The following is a 6000-nucleotide window of genomic DNA, read 5'->3' on the forward strand; positions in this document are numbered from 1 at the left end:
CTCAGTGCTGGCATTACCACTACTTTTCTTTCTTACTACTCTCGCTTGTATGCCACCCGTTCTCCCCCCTCTGATGACGTTCTAACCGATTATCTGTCAGAAGTGGCTATGGTCTGGCTTGAGGATGGTCAGCTGCAGTTTTTGGCCTCACCCATTACTGTGGATGAGGGTTCTCATGCCATACACTACCTCAGCGGGACCCTCGCCCCAGGTACAGATGGGCTATCCGCCATATTTTACAAAACATATAAGCCATTACCGGTTCCTCATCTGTTGGAGGTATATGCAGAATCTTTAGAGAACGGATCGCTCCCCCTTACGATGCAAGAGGCTGTTATTTTCCTGACCCTTAAGCTGGGCAAACCCTCTTACCGATGTTCCCTTATAGACCCTTTCCTGGGCTAAATCAGGACTGTAAAATCTTAGCTAAGGTCCTTACTCCTGGTGGACAAAATAATGTCCCCGTTTCAAACTAGGCTTGTTCCAAATTGCCTTACATCTGTAAAGCTTTGCATGGTGTTTACAATTATTAACCAAATTACTCCTGAACTCCCTGCCGCAGCGATATTGCTTGACACTGAAAAAGCATTTGATTCACTAGAATGGTCCTTCCTATATACCACATTATGCAAATTGGGTATCCCCAAAAGTTTTTCTGATCTTATTCACCTCCTGTATATTGGTTCGGCTCCAGGTAAATGGAAACTTACAGACCAGTTTACGCTATCGCTGGGAACCAGACAGGACTGTCCTCTACTGCCACTACTGTTTATTATCGCTATCGACCCCCTTGTGCGCCATCTGCAGGAGCCCCATTTACAACGTGGGCTCAGATTTCATCGCTGCCCTCTATTGGCTTTATATGCAGATGGTGTTCTGGTATTTGTCAGGGACCCCGAAAGTAACCTCCCTCCGCTTGTCCGCAAAATTGTATGGTTTGGGGTGTTCTCTGGGCTTATTATAAATTGGACTAAATATGAAATATTCCCGCCAACAGACGCTACGGCCCCCTTTACTCTGGACTTCCCCTTGCGCTGCTGAGATGATTCCCATAATCCCCCAACCCCCCCACCGGTACCTGGGCATTTTTTTGCATTGTAACACAGCAGAGGTTATTCCTCTCAATTACACACCCGCAATTGATTTATTATCAGCTCAAATTTATTGGTGAATCAAGCTTCTTTTGTAAATCGCCAGCAGAATTGCCATCATTAAAATGATGGTACTCTCCCGCTTTTTATACCTTTTCCTCAACATTCCCATTCCACTTACCACTAAATTTTTTGAGACGCTCCGAAGCATGCTCACTATACTGGTCTGGGCCGGTGGGCAGCCGCGCATCAGTTGGCAGACACTGACAATGCCCTATCAATGTGGGGGATTTGGCGTCTTGGACTTTTATTTGTATTACTTAATTGCAGAAGCACAGTTTGCGTACTATTGGTACCACCAGGACGCAAGACTGCAGTATCTAAAACCGGAATGGTCACTGGCTTGCCCACATTCCCTCTCTACTATCATACCTCATGGCCTATCTGGGTCACCTACAGAAATACAGACACTTCAGATGACATATTGGGCTTGGGTTAAGCTACACCGCTATTTGAATACTGACCTCCTCTATTCCCCACACGTACCGCTTTTAGACAACCCATGGCTATCTCCGACTACAGAAACATTAACTAAGAGAACCCTAACCCGATGTGGGCTGCATACTTTGGGTGATCCATTCTGTGAAGCCCAGTTGCGCTCCATTGCAGATCGTGCATAATTACATGACATGCCCCAAATGGACAGGTTTATCCTGCACAGAACGCGCACCTCCATGTATGCCCCACTTCAATCTTCTGCAGCGGAACCAGTGGATTTTTCCCCATTCTCCCTAGTCATTACATCAGCCATTCCCCCAAATGTGGTCTCCTGACTTAGTCATTTAGCCCTGACGCTTCGGCCACCGGTAGGGATGGGGGCGCGTGTTGCATGGGAAAGAGATCTTGGTAACCCCCTGCCCGATAAGACATGGGCATATTGCTGTGAACAATCCCGGCTCATCTCTTGCAACCATCGACATACACGTTTACATTTTAAATACATACATAGAGCATACATTACACCTAAATTGCTGGAAAAGATGAACCCTACTAAACCTCATGGTTGGCCTAGATGCGCGGCGGAACACACGGATGTCTCTCATTTAGCGTGGAACTGAGCACCAATATTAGCATATTCGGGGAAAGTTTATCGCCATTTCGCTTTGATGACTCACTCCGAATTAACCCCTTCCCTATAAATGGCTTTGTTAGGTTATGTTAAGCCATTGGATACTGGTGTTCGGCAATTCGCTGCCATTGCCTTGCTTCTCGCCAAGAGGCAAGTTTGTAACCACTGGGGTGGATCCACCGTCCCAATAGTTAAGGGCTGGATGAGAGATTTATTGCATTGTGACAAAACTAGCGACACTTATGCTGCATTGCAGCCACCCACCTCCAGGCCCAGAAATATTTGGCAGCCCCTTCGCTCTAATTTATTATTATTTATTACATGTTAATGGAAATGGGACATTTTTTCTCAAACTGTGAAATGCAATGCTTATACTGTACGATGTGATAATCTTGCTTTGATACCCAGCCCTCCATTGAGCTATGGCACTTGGTTTACCTTCACCTCTCGATTATAGGGGCATTGCCCCTATGCTGACCATGACATGATGTGTACTAATAATGGCGCTATTGCTGACACTCTAATGTGTCATTTTAGGTATCATTGTGTGGTTCTTCTTTGTTTTCCCTGCCTCTCTTTTATTACTCCTCTCATGTTATCTGTTGGAAAAAATGCAATAAACAAAATAAAAAAATTAAAAAATTAAAGAGTAGTTGTATCGGCAAAAACATAATTACACTACATTTGCTATTCATGCTACATTACCTGTTTTTTTTTAAACTTATTTTTATTGCAACACTGCACAGATATCGCAGTACATATTCTTCATACAATTTTACAGTATATCAATAGTGGCTAATTGTTGAAGTTACATCTCAACAGTCTATTTGAGTGTCCGTACTCTCCGCTCCATAGTTTTATTGGTGGGCGCATATTAGCTATTTGAAATTTAAAGTCTTTCCCACAAAAATGCGTGCAGTAATAAGTGTTACAATTTAAAATAAGGAAATAATTAATAAAAAGTCAAAAAACAGAACCTTGGCAGAGACTAGTGACGAAACTCCATTCCATAGATAATGTATATATGTCGTCTGGAGCAGGACCATCAAACGGCTATCATTATTAACCTAATGAAATAAAAAATTTAATTTAACATATTAAATTTAAATTATTACCCTCTGGTGAAGGCTATTTCTATATGTGGGGGTTGTTTCCATTCTCTGTGTTTGGTGTGGAGGTGGTATGGGTGGACATCTGTGTTGAGCCCTCCTCCCTCTCATTCTGGTCTTCTGTCCACTGTAAGCCCTCCAGCATGTGTCCCCAGTCTTCTAGATAGATCATGTCTGCATTCTCATCTGTACGCACAACTCGCAGTGGCATTCCTCCGCCAACCCACACTCTCCCATGTATGCCTTCCATCTGTCTAGTCTAGGGGGGATAGTTTGTGCCCAATGTATTGCAATACGCCGTTTAGCCAGGACAAGGCCTAGGAGTGTAAATTTATATCTTATGCGAGTTCCCTTTTCTTCTGGTGTTGGAAGCACTCCCAGTAGGCAATGCTTAATTGACGCCTCTATTTGCACAGCTGTGGCTGTTCGGAGCACCTGGATCACTTGTTGCCAATACAATTGCAGGTGGACGCAGTTCCAGGTCATATGTATGAACGTCACTGGGTCCGTATCACATCGGGGGCAAGCCGAGAAACATCCTGGTTTGAAGCAGGCCAATCTCTGAGGTGTTATGTAAGTGAGGTGTAGGTAGTAGAAGTGAGTGAGCTTGAACCTGGCATTACTGGCTGCCTTGCAGAGCAGTACAAACGCAATTGTCCATTCACCAATGGTAAGCGGAGACGGTAAGTCCGCTATCCATCTATCTTTTATCATGGATATCTCAACTGTGAGATCGTCCTTCAGAGCTTTATAAATGCGTGAAATTAGCCCTCTAGTGGACCCCAGGTTAAGTAGCAATGCTAATGTGTGTGACAGTTGCGGCTCGACCAGAAATAAAGCCCATATTTCGCAAACTGTGCATGATATTTTTACGTATTGCAGGAAGTAGCCATTTGGGATTTGGACCACTCCCTTGCCTCGTCGAATGACAAATAGGTCCAATTCATGGTACATATCCCCAGCTGTTGTGCATCCCCCCCCATTAACATTTCGTGATATCCATGACTGACTGGATGTGGTGGAAACCCTGTAGCCATTGAAGTGGAAGTGAGTTAGCGTACGGAGCCCGGCTAACCCGTATAACAGCTTTCTCCTAGGCTTCCGCCACCTGCGGGCATTCCCTGGGAGTCTAGGAGCCCATCAAAAGATATCTTGACAGGTCTGTCATCCTGCCCCAGTCTGCCAGTAGTGCTTTTTCTACGTTGCGGCTCTCTGCACGCCACTGTGCGGCATGTTGCAACAACCCTGCAATGTGGTAGTTTCTGAAGTCTGGGAGTCGAGTCCGAGTCTAATTTAAGTATGTTGAGTTTTATCCTGCTGTGTCCTCCGGCCCACACTAATGAGAACAGTAGACTGTTCAGGGTGCCAAAATTAGATTTCTGGATGCTGCAGAAAGAGTTTTGAAGTGCATAAAGGCATCGGGGAAGCATGACCATCCTTGCAATGGCTGCACGTCCGACAACTGAGAGGGGCAGTCCGTTCCAGAACCAGAACGACTCCCAGAGGCACGCAATAACCGCTCCCATGGTCAGTGCATATTGAGCATCTGGCTGGTGTGCCACCTGCATACCCAAGTAGCAAAAATGGTCACTCTCCCAACTGAACTCCACCTCTGTGCTAGTGCCGCCAATGGGAATGTAACTCACTTTTGGCGGTTCATACATAAACCTGATGCGCGTCCAAAAGAGAGTAACACATCCAAAAGTGTTTGTATCACCTCCTCCGATTGGCGAACATAGAGGAGTGTATCGTCTTTGTATAATGAAAGGCGAAAGGGAGCGGTAAGAGTGGGCACCCCTGTCGTGTGCCTCTCTCGGTGGGTAAACTCTTCGATACCAGACCACCAGGATGTACACAAGCCCTTCGCTGCTGATATAGTAGCAAAAACCCAGGTCACGTAGACGTTGCCTAATCCCATTCTCCTCACGACCTTCCATAGATACTCCCATTGTAAAGTGTCAAATGCTTTTGGGATGTCAAGGGCGACAACTGTCGCCCGGATATCGCTATCTGCCACTGAGTGCAGCACATGTGAAAGGCGATGTATGTTTATATGTTCCTCTACCCGGCATGAAACCACATTGGTCTTCATGTACCAGGTGGGTTACCACTCTGCCTGGACGCTTTGCCAGAACCTTCGCAAGTATTTTGGCGTCAACTCCCTGCATCAACAAAGGTCGGTATGAACCCGGGTTGCATACATCTTTGCCTGTCTTCAGGAGCATGACAATCTGTGCCTCTCTCATGGACAGTGGCAGGACTCCTACTCTCTTGTCCTCTTGCAGGGTTTCCAGTAGTCGGGGACGTATTAGGTCGGCGTAGGTCTGATAAAATTCTACCGGAAGGCCATCTGGGCCCGGGGATTTACATCGGGCCATACTCTGCACCACCTCCCGTAGCTCGTCTAGTTGAATCGCTGCGTCTAAATCTGCCACCAGCCCATAGGTGAGACGCGGAACAGGCACGTCATGTAGGAACTCCAGATCCTCAGTTGGTGTGGCCTCTGGATCGTCTTGATATATTATAGCTAAATGGTCATGTAATAAGAAGTTAACCCCAGCTTGTGTAGTGTCAGCGGTTCCATCCGAGTGTGTAAGTGTCAGTATGAGTGGAGGGAGGGGTCACGTTTTAGCAGCCATGCTAGGAGTCTCTCTGGTTTGTCGCCTTCTCT

The sequence above is a fragment of the Triturus cristatus genome, chromosome 1_2 (assembly GCF_964204655.1).
Source record: "Triturus cristatus chromosome 1_2, aTriCri1.1, whole genome shotgun sequence".
In the NCBI taxonomy this organism is placed as follows: domain Eukaryota; kingdom Metazoa; phylum Chordata; class Amphibia; order Caudata; family Salamandridae; genus Triturus; species Triturus cristatus.